This window comes from Triturus cristatus, chromosome 1_1 (genome assembly GCF_964204655.1).
Source record: "Triturus cristatus chromosome 1_1, aTriCri1.1, whole genome shotgun sequence".
Lineage (NCBI taxonomy): Eukaryota > Metazoa > Chordata > Amphibia > Caudata > Salamandridae > Triturus > Triturus cristatus.
In genome coordinates this window covers 1,053,838,400-1,053,862,466 of record NC_140579.1, presented here as the reverse complement: position 1 = coordinate 1,053,862,466, position 24,067 = coordinate 1,053,838,400, and the positions used below count along the sequence as shown (strand labels likewise).

The following is a 24,067-nucleotide window of genomic DNA, read 5'->3' as shown; positions in this document are numbered from 1 at the left end:
CAACTAATAATCAGTCCTCGTCAGTGTGAACCACTAATGTCACTAAAACCTGAGATCAACCTCCTGGTAGCTATGGCACAGAGCAGACAGGCTTAACTTGGAGGAAATGTGTAAAGTATTAAGGCAGCACTAAAACTGCAAAAAAGTTACAATGCAAAACCGTAAAAATCCCAAAATGAATTATAAAAATAGAGTAAAATTTAATAAACAAAATTACACTGAAATGTCAAAAATGTAATAAGGGTAATAGAAGGCTTTTTACACGTTTTAACTAGAACTAGCTCCAAAAAGCACAAAGTGCAAATGATAGTCAACAGCCACGGTACCCTGGGACCTAGGTGTAAACTGAAGCTGACTGTGATGTGGCGAGTTTGCCTTGATCAAAGATTTTACCTTCTGATTTTGTTAAGTTTCAATCGACCACAGGAGTACACTTCTAAAGCCCCCCAGGACCTCTGGGGAGGCACTTCGAGACTAACCGGGTGGCAGGCAGAGTCATTGGGCCCAGCCCATATGCCATCCGGGCAAGTGCACAACAATACCTCCCCATAGCCAAGGCCTTTTGTCCCTGTCCTGGGAGCAAGTTCACACATTCACACATTCACACATTCATTCATGCCCAATGTCAATTACTGGCAGGAAGAAGAGACTGAGCAAAAGGCAGATTTAGTGTCCAGTTACTTCAGGTAGAGCAGAAGTGCTTTTTAAAAGTCATGTTTCCAAAATATTTTTACCAATCCTACTTAACCAGTCAATTGGTCTTGTGATAAATATTACAAAAAGATGGAGATAAAATGTATTAAACGTAACATTGTACCCCAGTGCTCTCTTATGGGACAGCTAGCCCTGCTACAGTGAACATGGCTTTTAGGGCCTTTTCACGCTGTATGGATATGTTTAACATAATTATATGCACTACTTTTAAATACCATGCGCCCTGCCTTAATAGACAGTAAGGTTTACTTAGGGCTGACTTATAAATATGTATAAAGGAGAGTCTAAGGGCTGTCAAAAGAAGTTATTTTGACATGTTTGTAGTGTCACTGCAGTGGGTGACCCGATAAGTGCTGCAGTCCACTGGTGAAATTTTACTTAAAGGCCCTCAGTACACTGTTGGTACCATATTCTGAGGATTTATAGGTAACTTAAAGATGCCAGCTAAAGATATGCCTATTTCATTATGTTGAAATGAGGCTCATAAGCACTTATCCACTGGTTAGTAGGAGTAAATTTCACAAAGCCTAAAGCCAGCAAAAATAGGGTTCAGCACAAAGAGCAAAGACATCCAGGTTGGCCTGGCAGACAGGGGACATTTCTAACACATTCCTTGAGAGCCAGTTGTATAATTAATTATATTATTACTTTGTGCCTTGTCTTTCCCCATAGAGTTTAATTTACAATATTTGTAATATACACTAATAGTGACTTCAGATTCAATTATTTATTCTTGGCTCCAGCAGCCTTTGTTTGCTATTAGCAGGCCCCAAAGTAGAGCAGGATTATCTAGATTCATGGCAGCCAGCACCCACTGACAGGGGGAGCACCCCAGACGCTGAGGCAGTGTTTGTAGCCCGCGTATTAGCTCTATCTCACCCCCATTCCAGCAGGGCATGCGCAGCATCGGGCACCAGAGGCAGCCCATCAGGTTTCAGTTGGGGCTGGCCATCATACAAGCAGCTCTCCTCACCTTCCATCTCTGTCATGCAGTTGGCGACTCCACACTGCCCGGGGGACCAAGAACAAAGCACCCAGTCCCTCGCCACACGCTCCGTGCACGGAGAGGCCAGCAGTTGGCATCACTCTGTTTCAACCATGCGAGTCGCCATCTTGTCTCTATCTTGATGGGATCTTGTCAACTCTGCAGGCTCAGCTTATCCCAAGGCGTCGGAGCCCAGCCTCAAGAGCACCTACCTCTAGCTTTCTCTTGTTTGTATCTGAGGTCGCCCATAGGTAAGCTGCAATGCACTGGTCTGTCTAGGATATATGGGATAGATTTCTTTATTTATTTTAATGTTAAATCCCAGTTGGACTTTCTCCACAGGTTACCAGTGAATAAACAAGTGTTCTTTAAGACACTGCATGGTGCAGAAGGCATAAGATACTGTGCATGGTGCAGAAGGCAGTAGATTAGATGGGACTCAGTACCTCAGCTCTCGCCTTTAGTCCTACGTACCCTCTCCCATGCTTCATGCTCCTCTCATGCACTCTTGCTTGCATCCGCCCATGTTTCACAGGGATTCCGTTACGACACATAAAAAGCCGTAAGATGCCCATTAACAGTAAATCAGAAAATCAATCACTTCCATGGAATGAATTGTGATTGAAACATGAAATCCGAATTTGGGAAATCCAGGCGCACTTTTAAGTGAGTTGTGTTCTTTTCAATATCTCTTTGTGACCCTCTCCCCACTCCTTGGGATTCTTACATACCTTATTGGCGGCTCTGCCTACGTTTATGTTCTCAAAATTTATAAACTAAAGTTGGAACAATTAAGCTTGGCATCTCACCCATTTTTAGCACTCGCCTATGCACGGCCTTTGGCTGGCCTATTGTGATAACTCCAAACCTTACAGTGGGCTTTGGTTCGGCACATTACTTAGCATGGATTTTTCTTTCTTGTCCAGCTCATTTGCTTGCTTCTTATTCAGTGACTTACATTCCCCTTCTTATGTTTGTCCCTCCAGTGGAGCGTAGCTAATTTACCTTTATTTTTATTGGATGACGTGTATCCTTTGACTGCTTAAACTCTGAGATAAACGTTTTTCTTTCCCACTATGGGAATGCATGCATTTTCTTACTCCCTCCTTTGTGTACTGCTTCCCTTTTCAATTCAATGCCTTCCCACCGTTCTCTGTTGCTTCCCCACCACGTTTCCCGGCTCTTCCGTTGGTTCTCCACTCTTCCCAGTGTTTTATTTTGTATCACTCCCACGTCTACCACTGCTTCCTTGTTCCCCCAGTCCCTGTTGCTTTCCCACCCTCCCTTCGTCTGCTCCGATGTTGTCTTTTGCAAATGCCTCCTTTGCTCCCCTTTCCCTCATGACACATTTTATTTTTTTCTTCTTTTTATGAAAACATTTTTTTTGAAGGTCTGATAGCTGCAATGTGTTACTAGGTCACTCCTTTCTCTTGTACCACTCCAAGCTTGGCATATGCCACCTTGGAAAAGTAAATTAAAAGTAAAAAAAAGTTAGCAAAAATAGCCGAAGAATCATAAGGCAGTGTGCATATGGATGGTGAAGCATGTGCACATATATAGCTTATATAGGCTTTATTGTTTTCGGTGATGCTGTTCCATATCAGCAAACATGCATTTTTTTTGTTTTTTGTTTTTGCCAAATGCGGAACAGCGTTGCCAATAAACACAGGCAAAGCAAAGGGGCAGGTCATGGCATTGAAAGGGGAGAACATTGCTTTGCCAATGCTCACTGTGCCATGTGAGCCCCTATGCATGAAAGTATTTTGACTTGGACAGAAAGTGGAATGCCATCCAAAATTGTAGGGATAGAATAGATAAGTACGTCTCCTAAAAAAGTAATCTAAAACCCAGATGTTCATATTTGTTTGAAGAAAATGTTGCAACTAAAAGGTACAATGCATTAGCCTTTTTCTCCACTCCAAGCCTCAATGGTAGGCTCGTTAACTAGACCAATTTTCTGCGAACTAGGCCAACAAGGATGGCTCAGTTCTGCCCAGTCAGCTCTTCGCTGACGCTTTGCCGACATAAGGCACGGTTCCCATAGCAACGGAGGCACGGGCTTCCTGCTCCCTTCTCGCTTTCTGGTCAGCGTAGTTTCCTGTCGTGTGCTAATCTGGGAACATTTCTGCGCACTGGCGTCTGCATTTGAAGCGATCCAGGTGAAGCATAGTCGGGCCTACTAACTCTAGTGGCTTTTAAGCTTCCGAGGAGCGCGCCTCAGGCGTGCTCACCATAGCACCAGCAGGAGGCAACAGTCCCCACCCCCCCACAATAGCATGCATGTTCTTACGCATAAATAAAACACACCACACAATTTTTTGTTTGGGTAAGAAACTGCTGCAGGTTTATTACATACACCGTTATGTAATATGGTGGGTTATCTTACGGGCGATCCAAGGGCAGGCAACCAACCGCAAGCAACCGCCCGAAGGACTAACGGGGCGTCGACACGGTTTTCCAGGAACCTCCCACGAGGCTCCTGGGCTCTGGCACCCCCTATGGTGCAGCGCAGAGGTACCCTTCCTTCAGTACCCATTTGCTTCCAGATCGCCCTGTAACTCCGCCACAGCTCTGGAGGCGGCCACCATCGCCACCAGGGCCCCCCTCCAAAATAGCTATAGTCTTGCCCGCTAGATCGTCTGTCTGGAGCCTCCTGCAAATCTAGATGAAAGGCCATCCCTGCTGGATATCGATGCCCAATCTATCTCCCAATAGCCCTAGACGTTCGCTTGGGTCAGCTAGTGTCTGAAGAAACAAACGCCCTATGCCTGTGGAGTTGTGCCAAGCACTAACACCTCACGCCGCTAGGTTCCACTGCGTCACATGACTCAACCCCATCCCACACGGGGCGGGCCAGTTTCAGACACCCTAGCTCACGATGCCCCGCCTATTTGCTGATCACACTGGATGCCACCCTTCTGGCACCGTGTGTGCAGGACACATACGATCTCTGGGCCAGCACTCACTTGTCAGGAGACCGTTCCTACCCCAGTAGCCAGCTAGGCTATTAGGGCGGTGTGAGAAGTTGGCCTGGTATATGCTGTTCACTAGTTCTAGTGACCACCTTGTACCATGCCAAGCAACCCTTATGGTGTGGTTGTAAGTCAACCTTTTTGGACTAGCTGCCCTAGTGGTAGCGTAGGCTAAGCAGTCTTTGAGGCTAAACTCGTGATGCGTGTTAAGCAAGCTGTTTTACCAATAGTAACCCCCTTTTATACCAATGAAAGGACACCACACAGATATATATTCAAAATATATATGTATTTATTTCTCAAAGTAACCCCTAGTCTCTTTATGAGCACAGGAGCACAAATCGTCAAACAAGATTATCACAGAATACACAGAAGTTGCACTTTATATGGATAGGCCCTGGTGGCCACTTGAACCATATACTAAAATAGTGGTATAAGTACCACGAACAGAAAAGGGAAAAGGCCTAGGGCCTCTAGAATCGCTGGGCCTACAAGGAGCTAACGTCAGTTAGTGACCAGGAGGTCCACGGGTGGCGTGTGCAGAGCAAATAGTCACACGCGGGCTCCCATAGGTTTCAATGGGTGCGTAAAAAGTACAAAGTTACTGCAAAAGGAATCTTCCGGATGACCTAGGAACTTAAGATTTGGAACACAGGCACTAGAGATGTATTACTACACATGGGCACCGGAGTGCCAGCTTTACCTCACCCACAGGAAGCGGGTGCATAGGCCTCAAAGTGCGTCGGGTTTCTTCTATCTGTTCCGTTGAGCCTGGGACAAAGATGCTGCAGGCGGTCGGTCGGGAAGAGATGCAGTGGGTCCAAGAGTGGATCGGAGATGTTGAAGACCTGTAAGCAGAGGGGACAGTGTTCACAGTCACTAGCCAGTGACCAGCGTGGCACCAGGTGGGTACCAGGCGATGTCGGGTGCAAACAGGTGATGAGGGGTAGCTTGTCTCCGCAGCCACGTGGTCCCTGAAGGTCGACGACGTCCAGGAGTCGGCTCACGAGCTGTCCCACGCAGGCTCTCGCTGTCGGCGGTGTCGGCGACTTGATCGAAGCAAACAAGCCTTGGCAAAAGCAATTGCAGGAGGATTCGGAAATCAGCTGTTGGTTCTGACCAGCAAGGTCAGAGGGATTGCTCCTTTGGAGGGGAGCAAGGGCCAGTCTGGAGCAACCAGACCAGCGGTGTTTGTCGTAGATTTCGTCGCCAAGATGGCCACTAGCCAGCGGGCCAGCAACCGGTTAGGCGCGTCGAGTGGCAAAATGCAGAAGGGCCCCACGCAGATCGTGGAGATGCTGGAGGGCTCACCTTTGGTGCAGATGCTGCTCGAGGGTTGGGCTTCTCAGGACCCAAAGCACAACTTGGAGGGAGCCTCGGTTGTTGCACTGGTCAGCTTGTCGTAGTCGTTCCAAGATGGCTGGCTCCACGTGTCTCGGTGCCTCCACGGGTCTCCTCTTTTCAGGGACTGTGGATCGGGCGGTGAGAGGTCTGGAGGTCCAGGTCTTGTCAGTCTCTGGGCTCGGGCTCCGGCGGGAGGCGGCGGCAAAGCAGACGGTGATTCGCTGGATGGTGCTTGCGTTAGCAAGGTGGTCACTCCCTGACCACAGGGGAGATTTTCTTCAGTCTTCTGTGCAGCAGAATGTCGAAGTTCCCGTCTTCTTCTTAGTTTCAAGTTGATTCCAGGATGTCTGAAGTCTTAGGACACAGCTCCTACCTTTAAGCGGATTCTAGGGGCCGGACTACCTGCTAGGTCCCTCCCTATGGGTGGGACCAGGAAGGGGGGTGGTTACACCCCCAATCCTTTGTCCAGCTCGCCCCAGGCCCGGGACTGGTGTGCCCCAGGACCGGTTTGAACTGGCATATGCACCGAGGCTCCTTGTGAGCCACAGGCATGTCTGGTTTCTTTCAAGCCCTACCTGACCAATACACAAAATCCTGTCTGGGGTGGTGCACGCACCTCCCCTGGCAGGAAACCCTTTGTCCACACCTCCCAAGCTGGAAGGACTCCCAGCAGCAGGAGGGCAGACTTGTGTCTGTGGTGGCAGCATCCATTTTGTGGAGCTGAGGCTATGTCTGATTTTACCCGGGTTTCAGGTACTGTACATGTCGTGTCCCTCTAGAAGGGTGGAATGCTAACCCCGTCGCCAGAATTGGCGAGGGGTTAGTATTCCAATTCGTATGACACCTTACTCGACATGTTTTGATAAAGCCAAACCAAAGATAGCATTTAACCGCGAGGTTCATAATGCACTTAAGAGTATATGGTATGACGATATCTGGAAACAGTAGAAGGAAGTTGTTCCGACCACTGCAGACAGGCTCAGCTCATGCCAGAGCACCATCTCACATGGAACCAAGCACTCTGCCTTCAGGATTGTTAAGGCCTGCCATAGGAGTGACTTAGAGGTTACCAGGTGTCCCATTTAAGGTTAGGTATAGGTATACTACACCTAAGTAAGAGGTGATTACACCAACTTACCCCAGCTGAGTGATCAGCCAGTTGTGTCAGATTGTTAGGCCAAGCCTGGGGTGGCATAATACATGCTGCAGCCCCTGGCAGGCCTTGGGTACACCAATGCCCTGGGTACCTAGTGTACACTGGTACAGGGGCTGACAGGGTGATCCACTTCCAATTGGTTATGCACCTAGGGTGCATAGTTTTAATTTAGTAGAGAGAACAGCAGGCTGGGGGTCTGATTGGCAGGCCCACAGCCTCAATATGTCAAAAACCAGTGAAGCAAAAAGCAAAAATTTGGGGTGACCATAGGATAGCAGACCCTACTCTCCTACACAACCCCCCCCCCAAACGCTGGGACATTAAACTAGCCTTGACCAGTCTCGTCTTCATGTCCTAAGTGGAAGTACCTGGAGAGACCATCTGCATTCCCATGGTCAGTACCTGGCCGGTGCTCCACTGTAAAGTCCATCCCCTGTAGGGAAATGGACCACCTAAGCAGTTTGGGGTTTTCACCCTTCATCTGATTTAGCCACAAGAGGGGCTTATGGTCGGTCTGAATCTTGAAGTGAGTGCCAAACAAGTATGGCCTCAGCTTCTTCAGGGCCCACACCACAGCAAAGGCCTCCCTCTCAATAGCTGACCAATTCTTCTCTCTGGGGGTCAACCTTCTGCTAATAAAAGCAATGGGTTGGTCTTGACCATCTACATTAAGTTGTGACAGCACAGCTCCCACACCCAACTCAGAAGCATCTGTTTGGACAATAAACTCTTTGGAGTAGTCAGGACTTTTCAGGATAGGTGCAGAGCACATGGCCTCCTTCAGGTCATCAAATGCCTTTTGACAGCTTACTGTCCACTGAACCTTTTTGGGCATCTTCTTGGATGTCAGATCATTAAGAGGAGTCACAATGGACCCATAGTTCTTAACAAACTTCCTGTAATACCCAGTCAAGCCCAAGAAAGCTCGAACTTGAGTCTGGGTGGTTGGAGGGGACCAATCCTTGATGGACTGTATCTTACTCTCCAGTGGTTGAACTTGGCCCCCACCTACAAGGTGGCCCAAATACACAACCTTACTCTGCCCTATCTGGCACTTAGTAGCCTTGATAGTGAGGCCTGCCCTTTGCAGAGCCTCAAGAGCCTTCTTCAGGTGGATCAGGTGATCCTCCCAGGTGGAACTAAAGACAGCAATGTCATCAAGATATGCTGCGCAAAAGTCATCCAACCCAGTAAGGACTTGGTTCACCAGCCTTTGGAAGGTGGCAGGTGCATTCTTCAGACCAAAGGGCATCACCACAAACTGATAATGCCCACCTGGGGTTGAGAATGCTGTTTTGGCCTTAGACTCCTCAGCTAACCTGATTTGCCAATAGCCAGCTGTCAAGTCAAATGTGCTCAAAAACTTTGCAGAAGCTAGTTTGTCTATGAGCTCATCTGCCCTTGGAATAGGGTGTGCATCTGTCCTGGTGACAGCATTGAGTCCTCTGTAATCCACACAGAACCTCATCTCTCTCTTGCCATCTTTGGTGTGAGGTTTGGGGACCAGAACCACTGGGCTAGCCCAGGGGCTCTCTGAGGGTTCAATGACACCTAATTCCAGCATTTTATGTACCTCAGCCTTTATACAGTCCCTGACGTGGTCAGGTTGTCTGTAAAGTTTGTTCTTTACAGGCAGACTGTCACCAGTGTCCACAACATGGGTACACCAGTCAGTTTGACTAGGTATCAAGGAAAACATATGTGAAAATGATTGTAGAACCTGTCTACATTCAGTCTGCTGATGGGCAGTGAGGTTGCCTCCAAGGGTCACTCCTTCAACTGAGCCATCTTCAGGGTTCTGAGACAACAGGTCTGGGAGAGGGTCACTCTCTTCCTCCTGTCCCTCATCTGTAGCCATGAGCAAGCCCATGTCTGCCCTGTCAACATATGCTTTAAGCCTGTTAACATGGAGTACCCTGTGGGGACTCCTGGGAGTTCCTAGGTCGACCAAGTAGGTGACCTCTCCCTTCTTTTCCAGGATTGTATGGGGTCCAGACCATTTGTCTTGGAGTGCTGCTGGGGCCACCGGCTCCAACACCCATACCTTCTGTCCTGGCTGATACTCAACCAAGACAGCCTTTTGGTCATGCCAAGCTTTCTGTAAGGCCTGGCTTGCCTCAAGGTTTTTAGATGCCTTCTCCATATACTCAGCCATCCTGGAGCGGAGACCAAGTACATAGTCCACTATGTCTAGCTTAGGCTTTTTGAGAGGTAACTCCCATCCTTCCTTCACCAAACACAGTGGGCCTCTCACAGGGTGCCCAAACAACAATTCAAAGGGGCTGTAGCCAACTCCTTTTTGTGGGACCTCTCTGTAAGCAAACAGAAGGCAGGGTAGAAGGATATCCCATCTTCGCCTGAGCTTTTCAGGTAATCCTTTGATCATACCCTTTAGGGTCTTGTTGAATCTCTCAACAAGCCCATTGCATTGTGGGTGATAAGGGGTGGTGAACTTGTAGTTGACACCACATTCCTTCCACATAGCTGTCAAGTATCCTGACATAAAGTTGGTACCTCTGTCAGATACTACCTCCTTAGGAAACCCCACTCTGGAGAATACTCCCAGCAGGGCCCTGGCCACAACAGGAGCTGTAGTGGTCCTAAGGGGAATTGCCTCTGGATACCTGGTGGCATGATCCACTACCACCAGTATAAATCTGTGTCCAGATGCAGTGGGAGGATCCATGGGACCCACTATGTCTATTCCCACTCTTTCAAAGGGGACCCCCACCACAGGTAGTGGTATTAGGGGGGCCTTTGTTGTGCCACCTGATTTGCCACTGGCTTGGCAGGTAACACAGGAGCGACAAAACTCCTTTGTATCTTCATTCATATGAGGCCAGTGAAAGTGAGGGACAAGCCTGTCCCAAGTCTTGTTCTGGCCTAAGTGTCCTGCTAAAGGAATGTCATGGGCCAAGGTAAGAAGGAAGCCCCTAAATTGCAGAGGTATGACCAACCTCCTGGTTGCACCAGGCTTGGGGTCTCTAGCCTCTGAATAAAGGAGCCCTTCATCCCAATACACTTTATGGGTACCTTGAGCATTCCCAGCAGCCTCAGCAGCAGCCAGCTGTCTGAGGGGTTCAAGAGAGGGACAGGATAACTGAGCCTGCCTCAAGTCAGCCCTTGAAGGTCCCCCTGTCCCCAGAAACTCAACCTGATCAGGTTCAAGCTCTTCAGGGACAGTTCCTTCAGGGTCCTCTAGATCAGCTTCCTGGGAAGGCTGATCATCACTCTGAGGCAGGGGGGAAGGCACAGCCTTGACCCTCCTGTTCTTCTTCTTGGTAGGTGCTTGGTCCATTGTTCCAGGATCCAAGACCTGTGGTTCAGTGAGGCACTTTTTGGCCTGTGACCTGGTCACAGCAAGGACATGTGATGATATACCTAACATCTCTGCATGAGTCCTGTACTCCACTTCTGACCATAGAGAACTCTCTAGGTCATTGCCCAACAAACATTCTACTGGGAGGTCTGCACTAACCACAACCCTTTTGAGGCCAGTTACCCCTCCCCATGAGAAGTTAACAACTGCCACACTATGTGAAGTAGTGGCATTGCTGGCATTGGTCACCAGGTAGTTCTCACCTGGTATGTACTGTCCAGGATCCACAAAGCCTGGTGTCACCATAGTGACACTGGCACATGTGTCCCTGTAGGCTTGAGCCACTTTGTCATTAATTAAAGGAGTCTGTCTGTACTTGCCCAGGTTACTGGGGCTCACAGTCAGGGACAAATCAATGTCCCCATCACAGATCAAGACTGCCTGTGTAAGGGTTCTGTCTAAGTCAGAATCTCCTTCAGTTCCCATAGTGATTCCCACTACACCCTTTGTCTGGGGACCAACACTGCTAACAGTAGTACTGGGAGCAGGTGCCTTAGGGGCAACAGTGTTGGGGGCTCCACCCTTTTTGCAATCACTAGTCCAGTGAGTTGTATTTTTACAATGATTGCACCAGGGTTTCTTCTGACCTTCTTTCTTCTTTTTGGACTGTTGGGACCCACCCTCCTTAGTAGTAGTTTGGGGCCCTGTTGAAGACTTCTGGTCTTTAGGTTTCTGATCTCCACCCTTTTGGTCTGTTTTCTTCTGATCACCCCCTTGGCCCTGGTTCTGGTTCTTTTGCTTAACCCTGGTTCTGACCCATTTGTCTGCCTTCTTTCCCAATTCTTGGGGAGAGGTCAGATCAGAGTCAACCAAGTGTTGATGCAGTTGCTGGTTTTGACAGTTATTTAAAATCTGCTCTCTCATCATCAAATTATACAATCCTGTAAAATCAGATACCTTACTTCCCAGCAACCAACCCTCCAAAGCCTTAGTGGCACATTCAATGTATTCAGACCAGTCCTGAGTCTGTGTCTTTTGGGTGTCTCTGAACATTAACCTGTACTGTTCAGTGGTTAAGCCTAACCCATCTACCAGAACACTCTTCAGGACTCTGTAGTTTCTGACATCCTCTTCTCTAACAGTGAGGAGTCTGTCTCTGCCTCTTCCTTCAAAGGAGAGCCAGAGGATTGCTGCCCACTGGTCTTCAGGAACCTGCTGTACTTTGCAGGCTCTCTCAAGAGCAGTTATCCATTTGTGGATGTCATCCCCACTTTTGTAGGGGGGCACAACCTTAGACAGGTTCCTATTGTCAAAGACCCTATCTTTGTCCTTAGGGACAATGCTGCCACCAGTGGGTATAGACCCACTCTCTTTATGCTGTCTAGCCTTGCTAAGTTTCTCTTCCATCAGGGCTACTTCTAGCTCCTGCTTCCTGATCCTCAGCTGAGCCTCTTGCATCTTGGCCTCATGTTCCCTCCTCTGAGGGGTGGTCATCCTTCTCCTGGAGTGACCTTGAGAGCCTCTAGAGCCATGGGAAGCATTGGAGTCACCTGAGCGATTCCTTTGCCTTCCAAGCCCTGTGTTAAGTCCACTGGGGAGATCCAGTGGGTTGAACCCACTGTCAGTCCCCAATAGCCTTGGTTTAGCTGGGCCAAGTATAATACTTGGCACTGGGCTAGTTCTCCCTTCATCCTCACTACTGTCAGTATCCTTTTCACTCTCATCCTCTGTGGTAGGCATCCCATCTAAGGGGTGACTATTGGGAAGGGGTACTTCAGTGGCATCTTTAGAAGGGGGGCCTCCTGTTCCTGTCCCTAAGGGGGCTAACTGGGAAGCTTTCTTGAGTGCTCTCTGATTCTCATCATTCTGTAAGAGCTCTCTGAGCTCAGCAGAGTTTGGGTTCTTGGGCTGTTTAAGGCCTCTAAGAGTTGCCAAATGCCTGAGCTCATTCTGATTAAGGGTAGCAAAGCTGGATGGTGCCCTCTGGGGGTCACTCTCAACAGAGATGGGTACAGTGGACCCCTCTGCCCCGGCCATTGCTCTTAAGTGTGGGTGGATGTGTTGCAATCTACCTACACTTGGGTTTACCTACTAAACCTATCTAGTAGTTGTAGTCAGGGTGTGCTACTCCCTTTGCTCTACAACAACTAAGTTCAGTAGAACTTAAGTATATCTAATCTTGTTTTATATGTACCTACAGGTACCTATGTGATCTTTCAATTGGTAACCAAGAGATTACAATGGTAAAACACAGCAAGCTCAAATCCAACCGCTGCTCACCAATGTGAGAAGTTGGCCTGGTATATGCTGTTCACTAGTTCTAGTGACCACCTTGTACCATGCCAAGCAACCCTTATGGTGTGGTTGTAAGTCAACCTTTTTGGACTAGCTGCCCTAGTGGTAGCGTAGGCTAAGCAGTCTTTGAGGCTAAACTCGTGATGCGTGTTAAGCAAGCTGTTTTACCAATAGTAACCCCCTTTTATACCAATGAAAGGACACCACACAGATATATATTCAAAATATATATGTATTTATTTCTCAAAGTAACCCCTAGTCTCTTTATGAGCACAGGAGCACAAATCGTCAAACAAGATTATCACAGAATACACAGAAGTTGCACTTTATATGGATAGGCCCTGGTGGCCACTTGAACCATATACTAAAATAGTGGTATAAGTACCACGAACAGAAAAGGGAAAAGGCCTAGGGCCACTAGAATCGCTGGGCCTACAAGGAGCTAACGTCAGTTAGTGACCAGGAGGTCCACGGGTGGCGTGTGCAGAGCAAATAGTCACACGCGGGCTCCCATAGGTTTCAATGGGTGCGTAAAAAGTACAAAGTTACTGCAAAAGGAATCTTCCGGATGACCTAGGAACTTAAGATTTGGAACACAGGCACTAGAGATGTATTACTACACATGGGCACCGGAGTGCCAGCTTTACCTCACCCACAGGAAGCGGGTGCATAGGCCTCAAAGTGCGTCGGGTTTCTTCTATCTGTTCCGTTGAGCCTGGGACAAAGATGCTGCAGGCGGTCGGTCGGGAAGAGATGCAGTGGGTCCAAGAGTGGATCGGAGATGTTGAAGACCTGTAAGCAGAGGGGACAGTGTTCACAGTCACTAGCCAGTGACCAGCGTGGCACCAGGTGGGTACCAGGCGATGTCGGGTGCAAACAGGTGATGAGGGGTAGCTTGTCTCCGCAGCCACGTGGTCCCTGAAGGTCGACGACGTCCAGGAGTCGGCTCACGAGCTGTCCCACGCAGGCTCTCGCTGTCGGCGGTGTCGGCGACTTGATCGAAGCAAACAAGCCTTGGCAAAAGCAATTGCAGGAGGATTCGGAAATCAGCTGTTGGTTCTGACCAGCAAGGTCAGAGGGATTGCTCCTTTGGAGGGGAGCAAGGGCCAGTCTGGAGCAACCAGACCAGCGGTGTTTGTCGTAGATTTCGTCGCCAAGATGGCCACTAGCCAGCGGGCCAGCAACCGGTTAGGCGCGTCGAGTGGCAAAATGCAGAAGGGCCCCACGCAGATCGTGGAGATGCTGGAGGGCTCACCTTTGGTGCAGATGCTGCTCGAGGGTTGGGCTTCTCAGGACCCAAAGCACAACTTGGAGGGAGCCTCGGTTGTTGCACTGGTCAGCTTGTCGTAGTCGTTCCAAGATGGCTGGCTCCACGTGTCTCGGTGCCTCCACGGGCCTCCTCTTTTCAGGGACTGTGGATCGGGCGGTGAGAGGTCTGGAGGTCCAGGTCTTGTCAGTCTCTGGGCTCGGGCTCCGGCGGGAGGCGGCGGCAAAGCAGACGGTGATTCGCTGGATGGTGCTTGCGTTAGCAAGGTGGTCACTCCCTGACCACAGGGGAGATTTTCTTCAGTCTTCTGTGCAGCAGAATGTCGAAGTTCCCGTCTTCTTCTTAGTTTCAAGTTGATTCCAGGATGTCTGAAGTCTTAGGACATAGCTCCTACCTTTAAGCGGATTCTAGGGGCCGGACTACCTGCTAGGTCCCTCCCTATGGGTGGGACCAGGAAGGGGGGTGGTTACACCCCCAATCCTTTGTCCAGCTCGCCCCAGGCCCGGGACTGGTGTGCCCCAGGACCGGTTTGAACTGGCATATGCACCGAGGCTCCTTGTGAGCCACAGGCATGTCTGGTTTCTTTCAAGCCCTACCTGACCAATACACAAAATCCTGTCTGGGGTGGTGCACGCACCTCCCCTGGCAGGAAACCCTTTGTCCACACCTCCCAAGCTGGAAGGACTCCCAGCAGCAGGAGGGCAGACTTGTGTCTGTGGTGGCAGCATCCATTTTGTGGAGCTGAGGCTATGTCTGATTTTACCCGGGTTTCAGGTACTGTACATGTCGTGTCCCTCTAGAAGGGTGGAATGCTAACCCCGTCGCCAGAATTGGCGAGGGGTTAGTATTCCAATTCGTATGACACCTTACTCGACATGTTTTGATAAAGCCAAACCAAAGATAGCATTTAACCGCGAGGTTCATAATGCACTTAAGAGTATATGGTATGACGATATCTGGAAACAGTAGAAGGAAGTTGTTCCGACCACTGCAGACAGGCTCAGCTCATGCCAGAGCACCATCTCACATGGAACCAAGCACTCTGCCTTCAGGATTGTTAAGGCCTGCCATAGGAGTGACTTAGAGGTTACCAGGTGTCCCATTTAAGGTTAGGTATAGGTATACTACACCTAAGTAAGAGGTGATTACACCAACTTACCCCAGCTGAGTGATCAGCCAGTTGTGTCAGATTGTTAGGCCAAGCCTGGGGTGGCATAATACATGCTGCAGCCCCTGGCAGGCCTTGGGTACACCAATGCCCTGGGTACCTAGTGTACACTGGTACAGGGGCTGACAGGGTGATCCACTTCCAATTGGTTATGCACCTAGGGTGCATAGTTTTAATTTAGTAGAGAGAACAGCAGGCTGGGGGTCTGATTGGCAGGCCCACAGCCTCAATATGTCAAAAACCAGTGAAGCAAAAAGCAAAAATTTGGGGTGACCATAGGATAGCAGACCCTACTCTCCTACAGGCGGGAAGGATTCTATTTAACCTTGGCACCGTCCCTTTGCTCGTTAACTCAATGCGCTCATGGATGTCCAGAACGGCGTATGAACATTGGGCACGGCTGCACCCCAGCACTTTCCCTGCATCCCATATACTCTATAGGAATTGCGACCGCTCAGCTCCCTCTGGGAAGCCCCCTAGGCATACCCGCTTAGGGAATCTGCAGATTCGATACAGGGCTCACTGTCTGTAATCTATCGCCTAACCTTTGATGTGGGAGATGCCACACACCGCCTAGGTCATGGGGATCTAAAGGAGCACACCATTATCCCCTGGGCGTACCTCTAAGTGGGACTGGCTCCACCCAGCTGTAACGCCAGAGACACACCTCTTAAACATCTTTATTCGTTATGCCACTTGGCACCCTTCTGGTTGCAGCTTGTGTATTTGTAAAGCGCGCATGCCCCCGGGGCACGATGATGCTGACTAGCCAGTGTATGTTACCCACTCGCTGATACTTATCTATCCTAACTGCCCTTACTTGGATTGAAGGGTTGCTGGATGCTACCCCAGGACCGAAGACTTAATGCTCCAACCCACTTTGACCCCAGAACTTGGAGACAAGCCCAATGGTGACCATGCCTGACATGGTACATCTACCCCAGCGCTTGACTATCAATGTGTTAGGGACCCCAATCCCAAAAGATGCCCCTTCTATTGTCTGGTTCTAGCCCGCAGAAGGATAACCCCGGGGTGGGGTGGGGGGGGGGGGTTTAGCAGACAAGTCTGCGGAACCAGGGGGAAAGGTTGTGTGCAAATACCTGCCCGTTCCAGATTTTGGGACGCCAGAAGGTCAAATACCATTGCCAATTGGCACTAACGCAGTGTTTACCAAACATTTCCGCGCCACCGCACACTTGTTAGCTGACAACTACCACCACCCACCTGCTGCCCTGGTTAAAGCGCGGGTGAATGTCTTACTGAAGCTACCTCATACCGGCCATTGGCTGCAGGGGAATGCCCACCTGGTGTACATGGTACCTGATTCTATATGGTTACCCGCAGGTGTTCCCCATGAAGGCCCTCGTAGCCAATTGCGCAATGCAGTCCCAGTATTTCGTGGTGCCTCTCTTTGCATTGAAATTAATTGAGTAAGTGTAAAATTATACTATCCCACCATTAGGCTGATAACCGGCGGCAAAGGCAGACTGTTATTTTGCGGCTTCTGACATTGCCTCCGGATATATACTACAAACCACAGTACCTTACTACACGCCAGTACCCTTGGCTTTAACAATGCTTGTTAGTTGTATATAAGAACTGAAGACACAATTCTGGCTTCCCTGCATAGCATATTGAAAATGCTTCCATTCTGAACTGGTGGGTTTGTCACCTTAATGAGTTGAACATTCATTAAATACAAGCTCTGCAGCAAATGGGACCATTACACTAATCAACTTCCGCAACGGCCAGACAGGTCACCTGCACGTAAACTAGTAGCCGAAAGCGGGAGCCCTTTGGAAACTGAATAGTGGCACCCAATCCCCGCGTTTGAGACAAAATTTACCTCGTTGTACTGCGAGAGAGGCACATGCGGAGACAACATAACTATTCTTTGCCAAAACAGAGCCTGTCCATAACTTTTTTTCTATATTGGGACAAAGGATGAACCATGATAATATCACTGATCAAATCTGTGATGTCATATACGCTACCTCTGGCATATTTCTCATACTTCCCATATACGGCTGACACCGCACTCTTCCCCCTGTGCTTTGTGTGATCTTGACCCACTTTGGTGTGAAAAGAGCCCCGTGAAGTATACTTGGGTTCTAGGCCGATCATGCACAAGTGTTAGGTGAGAAAGATGAAACCATACTTGCCGAGCCCCGGCCAAAACCGACAACCATTTTACCCTTTGTCAACAGTAGCACATACATCAATAAGACATTGATAAGGGCCACATGCATAACTCCTGGTGGCCAAAGGACCTTGTTGGCCAAGCAGCGAAATCTTCGCTCAATGCAATAATACGAAACAGACATTTCCACGGCGCACGCCACCCAGGTGCCAAACAGGACACCGAGGTTTACACCGAAAATCCCGACTCCAAAGGAAAGGCACCACAAACCCAACCTGCTGCGCAAGTCACTCACCAAGGCACCGCTGAAGGGTCCACCCTGAACAGCGCCTTCAATGAATAGCCAGCTCAAGCGCAAGTGGGACCATTCCACTAAGCAACACCATCCATCAACGGAAATCAACCATACCCCCCTGCCAAACAGGTAAAGTGTGTGTGAAACCCAGCCATGGCCAGACGAAACCATGTAAGCAGTTTATCTGGGGCATAGTAGAGACGTAACTGATACTAGACAACCTGTCCCTTCTATCTGAAACTCGATAATCATTAACAGAATGCCAGGTGACTTAAAAGAGGCATAACATAACGAGAATAGTTCTATAGAGAAGCATTGAAAGAATCGCTCCTCAAAGTCAAAGGATATAACTACCCGCTTATGTCTGCCCTGCTGGAAAGGATGGAGCGACGCCCGTTATCGGAATAGTGAATGCAGACATTATTCATTCATGTACAGCTAAATTGTGAGAGACTGCCCCCCAAGTGGTCTTCCCGCTTAATGGCACCCTGGCAGTACAAATTGGTTTAGATCACCAATGATTTACCCCAAACTGATATACTGATTTGCCCCGCCCAGGGCACCCTGACCAGTAACCACCAAGGCAGACGTACCGCAATGCCGACTGAAGGCAGAGTCAAACACAATTTCTGACCTTGGGCTGTTCGCGGCGACACATACATAATGACGCCCAGTATTGGGCAAAACTAGAATCTGCATAGGCGCGCGCTACATGCCTCTAGGCAGTTCTAAGGAACACCTGACAATTGTGCCACTATAAGCCAGGACTCCTGTCAGGCGGCCACTTCCTTTTCCACCACACCTTGCTCCTGCCGTGCTGCCAAGCATAGTAACAAAGACAGAGGGTTCCCTAAGCCCCAGTCCCATACCCTCCTAGTCCCCATGGGATTTAAAAGGGTTGACCCCCCCCCCCCCCCCCCAACCTGGGCTGCAATGGCTCGGTAGCCACTGGACCAGTATGTGAGTACTAAAAGTGACCTAAAGCTATCATCTATCTCCAGCAACGAATGGTCACCTGCAGCGCAGAGTGGTTGAGGTTCTGCTCAGTTTACTACTCTGTCAACTGTGGAAGTCTGACATGATGAATTCTGAAATTAGTGAACTCAGTGCTTGGAGTAAGGCATTTGGACAGAGTTGAGACATCTGTGGAAGGGAAGGAGACATCAGACCAAACCTTTCCTATAACACTAATGTATCCAGCCTATCAACTGCACACCACATAATGCACATACCGTATGTGCGTTATTAAATATAGCAGTAAAGCAGCGACACGTGTAGCGACTGTACCCAAGGATGAAATATACCAGTAAATAAGAAAACGTCGATGCGATCAATGGCTCCTAACCATGTCCCGGGGACCAGTTCCCAAACCTGGCCTCCCTCACCATTTCTGAAAGATTCTCAGACATTCCATACAGACTGCTGCTGATAGAACAATTACACAGCTGCATGACCAGTAGGCGAAGATTGGCGCTATGCAATAACCGCATCAGCTAAACCTACACAGGCAACTTATGACGCAAAACATTCAGAACTGCGGCTCACCAAAACACGAACTGCGCATACACGCGGCCGAGCCACTAACAGACTCGCTGCATGATGTAACTGACATGTTTCCACGTACCATTAGAGGATCTGGTTTGAATATGGAGGGCAGAGGATCTGGGTTCAAAACACATTGAACAAAGCTGCCAAAGTTTAGATTGCTATGTGACCGTTTCATAATTCAGTGTAATTAGTGAAAATTAACAAACTATGAGTGACACTTTTTCGCGAGCGTAATCAAGACAGGAAGACGATGAAAACATAAATATCAGAACTTGCATCAGTTCGAGAAACAAAACCCCATGATGATGGTACCACTGCTACAAGGCACCAGAAACAGAAGGGCCCTTAGTGCTAAAAGTTTGCAGTTTTGAAAGGACAGACGCACCGTGCAGCTCCCCCCAGACACAGATGTAGCCTGTGGTGAGTGTAGAGTAATAGGTTCGGTTTTCAGAACTCAATGTTATAAGCAACATACTTAACTGACTGTGGAATGTGATCAGCCGCATGGAACGATTTTCCTTTAAAATACCACTTTATACACAAATTTAATGAAGCTGCAACTGTGACTGGAAAAATATCCTCACAACAGGCACAAACTCCTTCCCTCAATTGCACCAGTATCGCAGCACATCTTAAAGCTCGGACTTGGGCAAACAATCCCTACGCATTAGCAATACTGATCTCCTTAATCCGAATGAAAACCGATTCTGTGTGACACCCAGGGCATTTTCCCTTACAGTTTGAAGCTGACACTCGTTCCCACACATACAGCAAAGTTACATCGGCTGAAATTATTTCTTCAAATCGCTCTACCTCCCCAGACCTATGCGGGACAGGGGCCGAGCACCGGCCCGCCGTGATTATCACGGCGTTACTTTAGACTATAAAGTGCAAAGCCATATACCTTTGCTCGAGTTGCCGCCAAGCGCCGCGTTTGATTCCCCGTAAATGCACCTCACAGCGGGGCGGCCTTTACTGCGAACGAGCACATCCGTTGAAGGATAAAAGTTGACATGTGGGCAATTTGGATACTGGTCATGCAACATAACTACCCGATTATAGGTCACAAAATAGTTGCTTGCAAAAATTCTGCCCCTAAGACATAATAACCAATTGCTTCTGTTCCACCCTTTCCACCAAGCGCCGCAATACTACCCGTAAATGACATCACGTGAGAGGCGGTCATGATGACGCGGCACCATGCCGCTGGCTCTAAGAGACGCTTGTCTTGTTGCTAGAAGATGAGACTTCCCAGGCCATTGGAGAGAAGGCCCATCTTCTGTGTTCCTTGTTTGTTGCCAATACACAGCGTATTTAACAAACCACTGGCAAAGCTAATGTACCTCTCCTTTCAATCGCATTCTCCGACCTATTAGCTGTGCTTTTTGACCATGCCTAACAGCCTGTCCAGCCCAAGCAATTGCAATGAGGTGACACATTTGCGCACATGCCCCAAAAGCCATATAATTCGGCTTGCGGTCCCCAGAGTAACACCCTTACAGCTAATCTTCCCAGCAGCGGCCATCCCCTGAAACCCCCATTGGCACTCTACCTCCATGCAGGCCCCACCCTCCTCACATTGAATCTGTCGTGGAGCATGCGGTGCCTGGCAAAACATACATCAGCCACCAGAAAACCGGGTCCTATCCCTTGCTGAGGTGTGAGGAACCATCTTAATCGCGCCCACGCAGAGACCCTTCATCGCCTACATACACTTCCCTGCCTTCCCTAAAAGTCAGACAATGGGGCCTTGACACTTTAGCCAAGATCACCGCAAGCGACCGCAACACCGTGTTACCGTGGGTGAACCCGGGCCGCAGTAATGTTGGAAGAAGCTCTACCCGAGTTACCCTGCAACTGCGCATCACAGACCGGGTTTCAGCCTATCGCCGGCCCCGTTTCTCCGACCCTTTGAGGCCTGCCCAGTTCAACCGCACAACCCTGGCAATGTCCTAACATTGTAGGCAACATACCCTCCAAGACGATTGGCCTGCTCGGCTCTGTTGCCATGCCCCCACCGTCCCCATACTGCCCAATTGTTACCTGCACTCTAAAACCCACTAATGACCCGCCGCACTGAAAGGCCACAGAGAGGAGGGGGAAGTGCTGGCTGCTCATGAGCCGCGCTTGCTGTGGACCTACAAAACAAATGCTCCCACAACTGCACGCTCGGCCATTATGCGGTCGTGCTGGTTTCCTGCCCTATGCGACGCAATGCACTTTGAACACAGTGGGAGCCCAGGCCCTGCTGGGGATGCGAGTCACCCCCGCGGTTACACTGCGGATTCCTCTCAACTCAGACGTGTATAGGCAGTTCAACAATTAGTGCTCTCCTTACGAGCTGTGCCCGGCCCGTGCCGACGGGCATCCTATGGACCCAACGAGCCCCGACGCAACCAATACGCGATCCAAGAACCTGTTGCTCTTTGTGCCACCCCTAGCCCGCAACCTGAAAAAAGCTACCGTCTCGGCCCCTGGCTTGCCAAAGCCACTCTAACGCGTGGGCACCCACAAGACCAGGCCTCCCTGTACTATACCCCTGCTCGAACACGGATCAAAAGAAAACTGCTTGCCTTGCCGCATAAAACCACATGCCCAGTCTACCTAGTTCTTAAAGGGACAACCGGGCCCAGGAACCCCAAATCACCACGACACCTGGAGCACCTCCGGCCCATGGCAAGACTTGAGCAGCGGCCACCCATGCCTTCGACAGCAGAACGAAGGTGCCTACCCACGCTACTGAGCCCGCCCGCACCTAGTGCCTCGAGGGCAGGCTCGCAGGTCACACCAGACTGTGCAGCATCCGAGCGGGTGGCCGACCACTCTGCCAAAGTTGCCAACTACGTCCCCCTGGTCGACCTTAGATACCAGGAGCACTCCCCTCCCTCTCCCCCTCCATGTGGGCCCCATACCCGAATGGTGGCCGGATGGGGACGCACTTGTGATAAAAAGGAGGGGGTAGGGGGGTGCTAGGGACTCACCGGGCGAAGAGCTCCCAGACCCGAGCAGAGGGATGACAAAACGGCGTCAAGGCAGCATAAGAAAGCGAGGCAGCGACCGAGACGGCGTGTCCAGAGTGCTAAAAGAGGAAGGTAAGAGGGTGGGGGAGGCCTATATACCCCCCCATTCCTCGCGCCCCGGAAGTGACGCGCCCTGAGCGCCGCAGCCACAGGCTGCAGAGAGGGTGGACTCCTCCCCGAGGGGTCCCCTAGTAGAAGGGGGGTGGGCTGGTGCCTTGCTGGCACTAGAGGCCCGCCCTTCTAGGGCACCCTGCGGGCGCCATGGCGGCCGCATAGTCTGTGGCAGTAGAGACCCACCATGGCAGGATGAGAGGGAGCATAGAGAGAGTGCTGGGTAAAGCCTTCAGTCGCTGTTAACAGAGAGTGGTGGACTGGGCACCTGTCAGGTGTGGGGAAAATAAGTAGGGATTTTATTTGGTCATTTATTTAGTTGAAAATCAAATAGTGCATTTATTCACCCATAGAGTCAGCAAAATGTGTCAAAATATTGCAGACATTAATAGGATATATACGGAGATCCAGTGTGTTATGTGGTTCATTGGTAGACACATTAGGACTGTAAAAAAGGTCCTACCAGTGCTCAACACTACCAGGTACTGTATTCAAGGTATACAAGGTATATGTATCCCTATTCTCTAAGAGCATTTCCTTTTCCAAGTTGACCTGTTTCTGTGGTTTTGTTTTTCATGCAACTTATGAATCTTGCATAACGCACACTGTGAACTGAGTCGCCTCTAGGTGTCTGGTTGAGTTCAGGGTGTGTATGAGCCTTTCAGTGGGCCATGAAAGTGTTTAGACTACATGCTCATCCATTCCATGGCTTCTTTGCAGAGCTCTTGTAAAGAAGTTCTCATATGTGCTAAATTTAATTCGGATTCTAAGAGGAAGTTTATGAAAGAGAGTCACATAAGGTGTGTTTGTAAAGTGCATGCTGACTACTTGGGGCATGATAACTGATGTTGTTACCCAACTCAATGGGACTCGTCTTATTGACCTCGGGAGGCTGACATGACCAACCAGAATGTGAACTTGTGACCACGAGGTCGTACATAAATCCCTGGAGTAGATGCATTAGTCCACTGAGTTACCAGACGTGGTTGTCGAAATTTTGACATTGCAGAAGGAAAACAAAACAGTGAATACAGTGAGGAGGGATTTGCATGTGTATTTGTGTGTGTGCCCATGTGTGTGAGAAAGGCATGTTGAAGTGGAGGTTTCAAAAAGAACTACATGCAGAAGGAGGGAGATAAAAAAGACAGGAAGGAGATGAAATGTGAGATATCCAGAAGGACTGAACTTCAGACATAGAGGTTGGGAAATAAAGGGCATTAAGAAGCATTGGCAAAGCAAGTAGTTCTGGCTTGTTCAGGTGAGTGTTGTGTGGTATGTTTGGGTTTACTAACAGAAAACATGCATAAAGATCCTGAAATTTTGGTCATATGGCACACAGTGTCCAGTGCAGAATTCTAGCTCACATGTTTGAGGCAAACATCTAATTAAACATGCCACGCCTCTTGTAAAAGATTCCTCGTTTTTCTTTTTGCCCACGCCCCTCTTTTAGACACCCTACCTTCGACACCCTCACTTTTTTCATCCAACTTCAAGTATTGCTTGAAAATTATCTCAACCCTGCAATGGGATTTAAAGCTTACTGTACAGCAGAGTTTAAAGGATTCTCGTCCATATGATTTGTTTTGGAAAAGGGTGAACCAAAATAACAATTGTCTGCAGTCTGCCGCTGAGTGCTGCACTTCCGAGAGCCCATGTGCATGCCTCCTGTAGCTGATTTCTCAGAGGAAATGTCAGGCACATTTTGCAAACGACAGCAATAGGAATGAATACAC

At 49.3% G+C, this 24,067-nt stretch overlaps 1 protein-coding gene across 7 annotated transcripts in view; it reads left to right on the top strand.

Annotated features, from left to right (window-relative positions):
- The window catches only part of DEF6 (DEF6 guanine nucleotide exchange factor), an 849,237-nt gene that overhangs the window by 664,061 nt on the left and 161,109 nt on the right, over positions 1-24,067 (top strand). The window lies entirely within an intron of this gene.